Source organism: Lynx canadensis, chromosome X (assembly GCF_007474595.2).
Source record: "Lynx canadensis isolate LIC74 chromosome X, mLynCan4.pri.v2, whole genome shotgun sequence".
NCBI classification, from domain to species: Eukaryota; Metazoa; Chordata; class Mammalia; order Carnivora; family Felidae; genus Lynx; species Lynx canadensis.
This window is the reverse complement of record NC_044321.2, coordinates 13,632,614-13,646,178: the sequence shown is the minus strand read 5'-3', so window position 1 is coordinate 13,646,178 and position 13,565 is coordinate 13,632,614. Positions and strand designations below refer to the sequence as shown.

The following is a 13,565-nucleotide window of genomic DNA, read 5'->3' as shown; positions in this document are numbered from 1 at the left end:
ACCCTTCTTCACCAGCTGCTCCCTGTTAGGTTCTGCCCTAGGAGTGTGAGCTCCTTTCTGCAGTTACTATCTCTGTGTCACCTCAGTTTCCCATGTGCTGTGTCTGCTTTATGGTACCTTCCCTATGCTGAATTCTCTCTGTTAAAACAACTGGTGTGGATTCTTTTTTCCTGGCTGGACCCTGACTGATCAAGTATGTGGTACCAGGCTTTCACCCCTGGCTTACTTAATGTCTAAGGCATCTAAAGTAGTGGGCTAATTCTGGTTCCTTAGTCCATGAGGAAAATAGGAACCGGTGTGATCGTCCGTGGGGTGTCAGCATGATAATAATCTCTGCAACTTATGGCAGAGAACAGGAGAACTAATGTCTCAAAAGCAAACTGCTTCTGGTGATTCTCGAACATGGGTATAGAGGGAAAAAGTATTTACTGGTGTCAGTAGCTGTATAGTTCCACGTCCTAGGTGCTGTGCTGATTTGCTCCAAGAAAAATCCTGTATCACAACAACGGCTACAAGTAAAGTCACAAGCTACTTTTAGCCAGTCTCCTAGATCTGTCTACCTTTTGCAAGACCAGACACCTGAATTAAATGGAGAGTGTGATAGGCATCACCACTCCTGTGATCTTAGATTTGAAACTAACTTCAGGCTCCTCTCTCCCTACTATACCAAGAAGGAACCTCTAGAAATTGAGGAAGTTAATCCTATACATGCACAGTCTGGTATCTTTATAAAGCACCGCTCTTTCTGATCATGTTATTTCTGTGCTCAGAACTCTTCAATAATTTCCTATGTCTATGGAATAGAGTTATACTTTTTAGTCTGACATTCAAGATCCTTCAAGATCTGGTCAATTGAAGCATTGCAGCCAAACCAAAGTATTTGAATTTATGTATACGCACTTCATCTTCTCCTGCCTGTGTGAGCTTGCTCTCATGGTTTCCTCAGCCTATAATCCTTCTCCTGCCAGCATTCATATCCAAATTCTACCCCATCCTTCAAGGCCTTTTCAGTTCCTTTATCATGGAGTTTAATCCTAACACCCAACCCCATGCTAACACCACACCACAGGTGTTAGGTGTTAACACCTTATACTTGATAATATCCAGGCACTCTGCATGGCAGAGATTATGTCTCATTTTTATATCCATTAATTTTTTCAAAATGAAGGAATAAGTAAGAGGCCGTGATGGGAGAGAGGGCATTCCAAGTGGGGATACTGCTTTGAGAGTGCAGGATATTATCTCAAGAAGCACATGTGGTTTGGTTTGGCTGAGGTCTAAGGCCTGTACAAAGGACTTTCGAGAAATCCGTCTGGAAAGGCAAGTTAGGACCAGATTGTACAGAGGATGGAGAGTTGGGTGAAAGATTTGAACTTATTTCTCTAGGCAGAATGGAGGAATTGAAGGTTTAGGATTAGGGAAGAATTTTTATGTCAAAGATTCTCATACCAACATTAGAATTTTTCTTAATTGGCTTAAAGGAGCAAACTGGGTGAGATAATGGAAAACACTTAAACTGCAGCAAGAGGGATTTAATTTAGGTGGACAGAACCATTTTGAGACAGGTCATAAAACAACAGAATATTTCTGAGAGAAAACTATGAAGATGTTTTATAAAAGCAGAACACCTGTCTAGGACATTGTGGTATGTGTAATTCTTTTTTTTTTTTTTAATGTTTATTTTTGAGAGAGAGAGTGCACATGAGTAGGGGAGGGGCGGGCGGGGGGACGGAGGATCTGAAGCGGGCTCCGTGCTGACAGCAGACAGCCCATTGTGGGGTTTGAACTCATGATCTGTGAGATCATGACCTGAGCTGAAGTTGTACGCTTAACCGACTGAGCCACCCAGGCGCCCCGGTAGGTGTAATTCTTTTATCTGTCATAGGTACTGGGGCATAAGTCCCAACCCAGTAACTGCATAATATTTATGGCTGAGTGTATGTGTATATACATACATGTGTATACATATAGATATATATTTATTTTTTTTTGAAATAATCGAATACAGAGAAGTTGTAAAAATTAATAGAGAGGATTCCCATATACTCTTTTTTTTAATTAAAACAATTTTTTAACGTTTATTTTTGAGAGACAGAGAGACAGAGGGACAGAGCGTGAGCAGGGGAGGGACAGAGAGAGAGGGAGACACAGATTCTGAAGCAGGCTCCGGGCTCCGAGTTGTCAGTACAGAGCCCAACATGGGGCTTGTGCTCACAAACTGTGAGATCATGACCTGAGCCGAATTCAGATGCTTAACTGATTGGGACACCCTGGCACCCCTTCCATATGTTCTTTATGCAGCTTTTCCTAATGTTACAATCTTACATAACCATACTACATGTATTGAAAGCAGGAAATTAACATTGGTAAATATTATTTACTAATCTCTTTATTTGGCTTTTTCCAGTTTTCCCACTACTGTCCTTTTTCTGGTCCAAGATCCCATATTGCATTTAGTTGTCAGATCTCCTTAGTGTCCTTCAGTTTGTGGTAATCCCTTAATCTTTGTCTTTCATGATCTTGACACCTTCAGAGGGTACTGGCCAACTATTTTCTAGAATGTTCCTCAATTTAGGATTGTCTGACATTTTCTTCTGATTAGATTGTAGTTACACATTCTTGTCAAGAATCCCACAGAAGTGCCATCTCACTGTATTATATCAGGAGGTTCATATATAGCTGTGCCCTTTTACTGGTGATGTTAATTTTGATCATTTGGTTAAGATGGTGTCTGTCAGCTTTCTGCAGCTAAAGTTACTGTTTTCTGTTTGTAATCAACAAATATATTGTGGGGAGAAACTTTGAGACTATGCACACATCCTATTTCTCAACATAATGTCACCCAACTAATTTTAGCATTCATCAGTGATTTTCCCCTGTAAAATTGTTACTTTCATATTTGGCTAATGGTGATTTTTAAAATTTATCTCAATACTTCTACATTTATTAATTAGAATTCTTCGGTAAGGAAGAGATACCTTACTCCCATGTATGTATGTTTATATTTATCCCAATTTACTTATGTCAGTATAGACTCATGGCTTTTTCATTTTATTCTGTGTTATAATCCATTACTATCATTATTTTAGTGCTCCAGGTGTCCCATAGTTAGACATTGGGAGCTCCTTCAAGTTGGCTTCTGTGCCCTTTTGACAGGCCTCCTATTAATTTTTTGAGGACTCTCTTTCCAACATCTCAAGATAGTCTAGACTCATATATTTCCCCTGGCCCAGCCCTAGAATAAATAATTTCTCCAAGGATCCCTGGCTTATTTTTCTTTTTTAGAGAATGGTATTTACAAAGAAGAACTGGGCAGTAGATGTGCTCAATGTTGCCAGAGTATCATTGCTTCTAAGGCTGTCTCAGATGAGAGAGCTAAGAAATATGTTTGTATACACCTACATGCACATATACACATACTTATTTTATGCCTATCCATCTGCTTATACATGTCTATATCTCTATTTGAAAACATATGTATGACTTTATACTGATATTTTAGATGTAATCCAATACCAAAGGATCCATTCTAGACTTCCCCTTTCCTATTTGTAACTACTTTCCCTAACAGTGACCAACTGATTATCATTATCCACAACATATTTGCACAGTCCTATTATCCACATAGTTTCAGAATTTTCTAGTTCATTCTCTTGTGAAGAACAAATTTACCAACTAGAGTACAATATTTATGTACAGTTCCTCTTGTCTTTATCTTTACGCTGTTGCTTCAGGTGCGGCTGCTCCTAGAGAAACTCCCATATGGGAATGGGGCCTCAGGCCTCCACGTTACTGTGAAGGAAAGAACTAGAGGAGATCAAGTAAACCAGCTTTTCCCACAGTCAGACCACCCACCTCTATAGCAGGCTCACCAGCCTGGACAAAGGCGAAAATGGGGCCCTGGAAATTTTCCCAGCTGACTCCAGAACTTGTCATCCACCCACCAGGGGACTGGCTCACTGGTGCCTCCTTTTCAGAGGGGGAAGACCAGGTCAACTTCCACTGATTCATAAAAACTTTGGCTCATTTCCAATCCACTGAATATAGTGCAAGGAGCGAAGGTAAGAATGAACCAGAACCACAGAACAGCTGAAGCAACGTATTATACTTTGCTTTCCAGCTCTATGATTTGGATAAAGATGACAAGATCACCTGCAATAAGCTGTCCCAGGTGCTATGCATGATGGTTGGAATGGTTATCTCACATGAGCAACTGAGCAGCATCACAGGACCGTCCAGGAGGCTGGTCAGGGTGCAGATGGTGCCATATCTTTCGCAAAATTTGTTAAGGTTTTGGAGAAGGTGAACATGTAACAGAAAGTGAGCATCCGATTTCTTGACTAAAAGGCTGAGACCAAACTGTTCCTTGCCTTCTAGTATTTAAATACTGGAACTTGAGAGTCCTCCTATCTCCCAGCCCCACCTCTCCCCTATCATCTCTTTTCTCCCAAGATGCCACAGCTGTTGTGTGACAACCCCACGTGTGCTCTGTTAACACAAACCTGCTTTTGGTGTAAATAGGGCATTACAAAACGGCCCACCCACCCTGTTTCTCTTCAGTATCCACTCACCTGTTCCCCATTTATAAATATCATCTCCCCCCAGTTATGCAGCCAAATGCCACAGGCCCCTCCTGTCTGAGAAAGTGAGAGAGGGACTCATGCCAAGAACTGGCCAAGCAAGCTTTCACTGGATGTAGCCTTCCCTTCACCTGGGTTTCAGCATGCTCCTGCAACCTTTTCCATATGTCCTTTGCTTCCTGCTTCTCTGTCACCCAACATGCCATTCACTTGATCTTTCAGTCTTCCTGCTTTTTATTATGCTTCCAAGTTCCCTCTGTTTTACCTGGCACCGCAAGTCATGCCTGTTAAATGTAGATCTAACTTGACAAGGCCGTTCCGTGGTCTGGCGGCTTTATCTGCCTTTGCTCGAAAATGAGCCTCTGGGGTGTTGTATCCTCAGGAGCTTTTTGGGAATCAGCACTTCTCTCAGAAAATTTGACCATCTCGTGATCCTCTGCACTCTGCTCGTCATCAAAGGGCTGCTGGATGGAGATGTTCTTCTTAAAAGGTGAAAGATGTCGAGCCCAATCTTCTAGGTGGCTTGCCCAGGTCACTCAATGGCCTCTGATTCTTCACACAGAGAGTACCTATATGTGGCTACTCTTGTTCTTCAGAAAATAGCCATATGCCTGCAGGTTTGCTCAGCTTTGGGCCACTGTCGCCACCAGAATGGCTGCTCTCACAATATGCTTGGGGACCTTCTCATGGCTTTTTAGAAAGGAGGCAGGGCACCCTAAAAGCCTCCTTTATTCCCACCTGTGCTGCATGGTTTATGCCTCAGTGTTGCATGCCCTGAGATGTTTTTCACTTCACATTTCCAAGTAGAAGGGTTAGAGTTACAGAGGTGCCTAATTTATCTGTCCAAGAGATTTAAAGATCATCCTAGTGTCCTAAAGGTTTTTGCACTTGGCAAATGATCATGCTGGAAGCCGTAGTCCACTCCCAGTGGAAGTCCAAAGCATTGACTGTATTGTCACATTAGCTGCCTGGTTACGTTGACTACCTCCCTCCCTGTGTAGACCACTGTTAATCCCCTGGAAACGTGGGATCTGACATTGGTGGCATGATATGGTGTGGCATTTTAGACATTTCTGCAAGCCACAGCAGCTTATTTGCCCAAGTCAGCTGAGTTTAGGCCTCACTGAATTAGGCAGTTGCCATCCTGATGTCCAAGTCTGTTCCTTTATGTATCTGCCTGTGGCTAACTTTCTGTGAGTCCTAGCTTGCTTGTTTGCTTTCTTGCTTTGGAAGGAAGATGTGCACACAGTTCCTTAGGAAGGGAATGGCTGTAGAACATCACTGCAAAGGAAGGAGAGAGGACTGGGGAACAGAGGAGCAGCCGGGTGGGATGGCTCAAGTATAAATAAATGAGGAATTCCGTAAGAAGTAATCATTTTGGCTTTGTGATCATGTGATGTAATATAGGAATCGTACAAAAGGGAAGAGCTGTCTGATACTCATCTATTCAGTATCTCAGAAGGTCTTTGACTTGAATGTTTAAAGTTCCTAAGTTAATGGCTTTTCTCTCTTTTGGTGTTTGAACTGTTTGAATCCATGGTTATGCCTTATTATCCTATTTAAAATTATATCAATCCATCAATAAATATTTGTGGTTAAAATGAAACAAAGCAAAAATACTTCTTTCCAAAGTTACTTAGGTTTAGCTACTTTCTTCCCCACCTCCTTCAGTGTGATATTCATTTGAAATATAGTTAGGTTTATTTGTTACTCTTTGTTTTCCATTTTGGGTTCTGCTCACATTCTGGTTGATTTTATTTATTGGGCGGGCTGGTACATAAAACATTACCTGGGTTCCAAGAGTTAGACCTACCCAAAAATCTACTCAGAAGTGGCACTCTCCCTAGACTCGACTGCCTCCTTCCCGCCCCCCATTCTTTCTAGCCTGTTTCTGCTTACTGTTGGTAAACCAATCTCATGAGTTTCTGATTTGTCCTTCCTGTGTAGTTAGTTTCGCAGTAATGCTTGTTGTGAAAAAGTGAGTTTGCTCCAACATGATTGATATATCTTGGAGAACGGTCTGAGCTTCATGCGAATTTTGTGTTTGCTTATGGACAGTTTCATGCATGAGAAATTCTAGGTCAACCCAGAAACTGCACCCAGCTGACCTGAGCTGGATAAGAATACATAAAATGCACATACCTCAGACATCTCTGAGTTTCCCTGCTTTACCCCGTGTGTTAGAAGCCACACTTATCCATGCCTGGGGCTACAGCCTTCTGCCCCTTTTGCACCAGCGCACAGAGCTACAGCCCTCCCAATGTTCATTCCATAAGCAGACTTCAGGGCTTTTTCTAGGTAAAGTGACACGTTTATCATATTATAGTTCTTAAGTATTTAACCTGTAAAATTGTGCTACTGCTTTTTCTTATTAGGTTCCTAACTTTTTGTGTATGTGTATCATAGAGGAAGTTGAGTGTTGTGCCCTATGTGCCCCATAAACTGGTTTTTATCATGCAATTTTGCATAGTGGGGAAGTTTTTAGGGATGAGTATATGGTGTTATAGCAGAATTGACTATTTCTTTTACACAAGTAAGTGGATACCTGTATATTTTCTTACATACTCTTCTTTCTAACATGAAGGATAGCATACGGTAGCCACTTTTTTGGGGCTTTGGCTTTTTTTTTTAAAGATACTTAACTTTAGTTTTTAATTATTTATTTGCATATAGTTGACACAAAATGTTACATTGGTTTTGGGCATACAATTTAGTGATTTGATCAGTATATTCATTATGCTGTGTTCACTACAAGTGTAGCTACTATCTGTCATATTGTTATGCTGCCATTGCAACATCATTGACTGTATTCCTCGGCTGTCCCTTTGATTCCAATGACTTATTCATTCCATAACTGGAAGCCTGTTTTTTTCCTCGCCTCTTCACCCATTTTGCCCAACCCCCCACAGCCCTCCCCTCTGGCAACCATCAGTTTGTTCTCTATTTATAGGTCTGATTCTGCTTTTTGTTTCTTTCTTCATTTATTGACTTTTTTTTTTAAGATTCCACTTATGGTAGTTGTCTTTCTTTGTCTTATTACACTTAGCATAAGTGTAATACACGGATCCTGTAGGTCCATGTCTCAAATGGCATGATGTCATCCTTTTTTGTGGCTGTGTAATATTCCATACAGATGTGTCCTTTTTTAAAAATATGCATGCTCTTATTTTTTAAGTTTATTTTTAAATTTATTTTAATTCCAGTATAATTAACATACAGTGTCGTATTAGTTTCAGGTGTACATTACTCACTGCTCATCATAAGGATACTGTTTAATCCCCATCACCTGTTTTACCCATCCCCACCCACCTCCCCTCTGGTAACCATCAGTTCCCTATAGTGAAGAGTCTATTTTTTGGTTTGTCTCTTTTTTTCTTTGTTTGTTTCATTTCTTAAATTCTACATATGAGTGAAATCATATGGTATTTGTCTTTCTCTCATTTATTTCATTTGACATTATACCCTCTCAGTCTATCTATGTTGTTGCAAATGGCAATTTCACTCTTTTTTATGGCTGAGTAATACACACACACACACACACACATACACCATCTCTATCCATTCATCTATCGATGGACAATTGGTTGCTTACATAATTTGGTATCGTATGTAATGCTGCAGCAAACATAGGGTGCATGTATCTCTTCATATTAGTGTTTTCATATTCTTTGGGTAAATATCCAGTAGTGGCATTACTGGATTATATGGTAATTCTATTTTAATGTTTTGAGGAACCTCCATACTTTTTTCCACAGTGGCTGCATCAGTTTGTATTCCCAACAGTGCATGAGGGTTCCTTTTTCTCCAGTTGTCTTTTGTGCTTTAAGACATTCTGAAAGGTATGATGTGATATCACATTGTGGTTTTTTGATTTGAATTTCCCTGATGATTAGTGATGTTGCACATCTTTTCCTGTGCCAGCCATCTGTATGTCTTCTTTGGAGAAATGTTTGTTCATGTCTTCTGCCCATTTTTAATTGGATTATTTGTTTTTTGGTATTGAACTGTGTAAGTTCTTTATGTATTTTGGATACTAGCCCTTTATTGGATATGCCATTTACAAATATGTTCAGTAGATTGTCTTTTAGTTTTGATGATTGTTTCTTTTGCTGTGCAGAAGATTTTTATTTTTATAATCCCAATAGTTTATTTTTCCTTTGTTTCCCTTTCCTCAAGAGACAAATCTAGGAAAATGTTGCTATGGCCAGTGTCAGAGAAGTTACTGCTTGTGCTGTCTTCTAGGATTTTTATGGTTATGGTTCTAAGTCTCATATTTAGGTCCTTAATCCATTTCAGTTTATTTTTGTGTATGGTCCAGTTTCATCTTTTTGCATATAGCTGTCCAGTTTTCCTAACACCATTTGTTGAAGAGACTTTTTCCAATTGCATTTTCTTTCCTATTTTGTTGGAAGATTAATTGACCATATAATTGTGGGTTTATTGCTGGGCTCTCTGTTCTGTTCTGTTGATCCATGTGTCTTTTTTTTTTTTTTTTTTTTTTTTTGCCAGTACCATGCTCTTTTGATTACTATAGCGTTACAGCATATCTTGAAATCTGGGATTGTGATACCTCTGGTTCTGTTCTTTTCAGGATTGCTTTTGACTATTTGGGGTCTTTTGTGGTTCCATACACATTTTAGGATTGTTTGTTCTAGCTTTGTGAAAAAATGCTGTTGGTGGTTTGATAGGGATTTGTATTAAATCTGTAGAGTGCTTTGAGTAGTATAGACATTTTAATAATGTTTGTTCTTCCAGTCCATGGGAATGGAATATCTTGCCATTTGTGTCATCTTTAATTTCTTACATTAATACTTTATAGTTTTCAGAGTAGAGCTCTTTCACCTCCTTAGTTAACTTTATTCCTAGGTATTTTATTATTTTTTGTGTCACTGTAAATGGGATTGTTTTCTTAATTTTTTAAATTTAATATAATTTAATTTTTAAATTTACATCCAAGTGAGTTCTTAATTTCTATTTCTCTTACTTTCTTATCAGTGTATAGAAATGCAATGGATTTCTGTATATTGATTTTGCATCCTGAAACCTTACTGAATTCACTCATCAGTTCTAGTAGTTTTTTTGATGGAGTCTTTAGGCTTTTCTGTATGTAGTATCATGTCATCTGTAAATAGTGCAAGTTTCACTTCTTTCTTACCAGTTTGGATCCCTTTTATTTCTTTTTGTTGCCTGATTGCTATGGCTAGGACTTCCAGTACTGTGTTGAATAATAGTGGCAGAGAGTGGACATTCTTGTCTTGTTCTTGACCTTAGGGGAAAAGCTCTAAATTTTCCCCATTGCATATGATGTTAGCTGTGGGTTTTTCATATATAGCCTTTATTATATTGAAGTATTTCCTCTAAACCTATTTTGTTGAATGAATGAATATTGTAGTTTGTCAGATGCTTTTTCTGCATTTATTCAAATGATAAGGTTTTTTTTTCCTTTTTGATGTGTCATATTGATTTTGTGAATATTGAGCTATCTATGCATCCCTAGAATAAATCCCACTTGATCATGGTGAATGATTTTTTAATGTATTGTTGGATTCAGTTTCCTAATTTTTTTGTCAGGTATTGTTGCATCTATGTTCATCGGAGATGTTGGCCTATAGTTCTCTTTTTTTGTGGTTTCTTTATCTGGTTTTGGTATCAGGGTAATGCTGGCCTCATAGAATGAATTAGGAAACGTTCCTTCCTCTTCTATTTTTTGGAATAGTTTGAGGAGTATAAGTATTAACTCTTTTTTAAATATAGGGTAGAATTTACCTATGAAGCCATCTGATGCCGGACCTTGGTTTGTTCAGATTTTTTTTTATTATGGATTCAATTTCATTGCTGGTGATCAGTCTGTTCAAACTTTCTATTTCTTCCTGATTCAGTTTTGGTAGGTTATATGTTTCTAGGAATTTATCTATTACTTACAGGTTGTCCAGTTTGTTGTCATATACTTTTTCATAATATTCTCTTATAATCCTTTGTATTTCTGTGGTGTTGGTTGTTATTTCCTCCTTTTCATTTCTGATTTTGTTTGAGTCCTCTGTTTCTCTCTCTTTCACTCTTTTTTTCTTTTTGATGAGTCTGACTAAACGTTTATTAATTTTGTTTATCTTTTCAAAGAACTAGCTCCTGGTTTCATCAATCTGCCCTATTGTTCTTTTAGTTTCTATTTATTTTTGCTCTGGTCTTTATTATTTCCTTCCTTCTCCTGGTTTTGGGTTTTGTTTGTTCTTTTTCTAGCTCTTTTAGGTGTAAGTTTAGGTTGTTAATTTGAGATTTTTCTTCTGTATGTAGGCCTGAATTGCTATACATTTCCCTCTTAGAACAGCTTTTTCTGCATCCCGTAGATTTTGGACTGTTGTGTTTTCATTTTCATTTGTCTCCATGTACTTTTTGAGTTCCTCTTTGACTTGTGGTTGACCCAATCATTGGTTAGTAGCATGTTATTTAACCTCCATGTATTTGTGCTAGTTCCAGATTTTTTCTTTTGGTTGATTTCTAGTTTCATAGTGCTGTGGTTGGAAAAGATGCATGGAATGACTTCAATCTTTTTGAATTTGTTGACACTTGTTATGTGGCCTAATATATGCTCTATTCTGGATACTACTTATCTCCATTTTATCTAGCTCTCTTGCTGTGATTTTGTCCTGTTCTTTCATTCAGGACATTTTCCTGGGTCTTCCCATTTTGTCTGACTCTCTGTGTTTGTTTCTCTGTGTTAGGAAAGTCAGCTATGTCTCCTGCTTTTGAAAGTAGTGTCCTTATGATGCAGAGGTTCTGTAGTGCCCTGCAGTGCAAAATCCCCTGTTCACCAGAACCTGGCACTTCGGGGGTATCTCCTATGTGTGTTGTATGTGCCCTACTGTTGTGGCTGAGCAGGGTTTGGTTCCTGTGTTGTTAGTGGGCCAGTCTGGGGCCACTTCGGGTTTTAGTTAAGTTAGATCAGGCTTTTGTCAGGGCTGCAGGAGCACCAAACTGTGGGGCATTTTCCCAATGTTGTGCCCTGAGAAGCTTTCATTAGTGGGTGGGGCTTGTAGTGAGATGCATTGTCTGTCCCCAGCCCGCTGCTGGGGCTGCAGTCAGACTGGTGTGTGTGGTTATCTTCCCCAGGAGTCACTTTGGAGTGGTGCTGGCCCTTCTCTGGGCTGCTTGCACACACCCAGGCTTTGGCACTGCCTTGGATGTGCTCCAGCCAAGGGTATATTGGAGGGGGCAGGTCCGTAGGAGAATGCAGGGGCTGGGCATGTAGCGCCAACAAGATTTGAGCCAGTGCTGTGGGTGGGGAGCTGCAGGTGCCCTGGAAAACTTCTGTGGAATCCTGCTGGGTCGGAGGGGCCAGATCCACAAAAGAGTGCAGGGGGTGGGTGGCAAGCTGTTAGCAAGCTGGGTGGAGAGTGCTGCATGCTGTGGTTCCTGCAGGTGCCTGTGTGTCCAAGCCAGGGATGAGGGATTGGGGAGGGAAATGGGGCCTACCAGCTCTTTTGTTCTTGGACAAGTCTCCCAAAGTTCCTTGCCCCTCCAGTACCTGCTCTGAAATGACCAAATCCATCTCCTTTCAGAATACCGCACGTGGTTTTCAAACTGTTCCTTCTATGTTGTACCTCTGTGGGGCTGTTCTTTATACTGTCTCTTTAAGGGCGGGGACTCAGTTTCCTGTTGTGTTCCCAGCTCCTGCAGAGCTGAGCCTGCTGATTTTTAAAGTCTTACTGATCATAAAAATGTGTGAAGCCAGGATCCTCTAGCCTTCAAAGCCAAATGTTATGGGGATTCTTTTTTACAGTGCGGTCCCTGTGGGTGGGGTGCCCGGTGCAGGGTCCTCTTCTCTCCCCTCTTTGGCTTGCAGGTCCCTCCTGTGGACAGTCCTGCCAGTCTGTTTGGCTCCCCACCAAGTCTCAGCCCTTCTTCTTCTCTTTGATATGGCCTCTTTTCTACATTTAGCTGTGATAGTCTGTTCTGCCAGTCTTCTAGTTGTTTTCTGGATTATTTACACTGATGCGGGTGTTTTCTAGTTGTGTCCGTGGGACAGATGAGCCCAGGATCCTCCTCCTCCACCATCTTTCCTGAAGTCTAGATGGGTCCTTTTTATTTTTTCATCCATTCTGCTACCCTGCCTCTCTCGATTGCAGCAGTTAGGCCATTTAGATTTAAAGAAATTAGTGATAGGTATGTACTTATTGCCATTTTTAAATTTGTTTCCTGTGTTTCTTTTTTTAGTTCTTCATTGTTCCTTCTTCTCTTGCTCTCTTTTTTAAGATTTTACTTTTTATTTTTTTTAATGTTTATTTTTGTGACAGAGCACAAGCAGGGGAGGGACAGAGAGAGGGGGGACAGAGGATCTGAAGTGGGCTGTGCAGTGAGCCCAACGTGAGGCTGGAACTCATGAACTACGAGATCATGACCTGAGCCAAAGTCTGACGCTCAAGTGACTGAGCCACCCAGGGGCCCCAAGATTTTATTTTTAAGTAATCTCTACACCCAATGTAGGGCTCAAACCAACAACCCTGAGATCAAGAGTCGAATGCCCCACTGACTGAACAAGCCATGCATCCCTTGTTCTCCTTTTTTGTGTTTGATGAGTTTCTACAGTGTTGTGTTTGGCTTTCTTTTTATTTTTTATATATCATCAGTTTTGGGTTTGTGGTTATGAGGTTTGGTCATTTCAGTTCAAATACATTCTAAAAAAAGAGGAAAAGAAAAAAAACTTTTTTTTTCCATTCTTTTCCCTTTTTTACTCCCTTCTCCACACTTAATGTATATGTTGTCACATTTTACCTCTTTTTATTCATAATTTTTTATGTCTAATTATAGCCATTTCTTTCCCACTCGAAGTCTCTTTAACATTGCTTGTGAAAGTGGTTTAGTGGTGATAAACTCCTTTATCTTTCATTTGTCTGGGAAACTTTATCTCTCCTTCAAATCTAAATGACAACCTTGCCAGTAGAGTATTCTTGGTTGCAGGTTTTTTCCTAAGCACTTTAAAATATCATG

At 39.9% G+C, this 13,565-nt stretch overlaps 1 protein-coding gene and 1 pseudogene across 2 annotated transcripts in view; one reads left to right on the top strand and one right to left on the bottom strand.

The window, feature by feature from the left end:
* The window catches only part of NHS (NHS actin remodeling regulator), a 345,377-nt gene that overhangs the window by 23,609 nt on the left and 308,203 nt on the right, over positions 1-13,565 (bottom strand). The window lies entirely within an intron of this gene.
* On the top strand, positions 3,709-4,344 carry LOC115507680 (annotated as a pseudogene).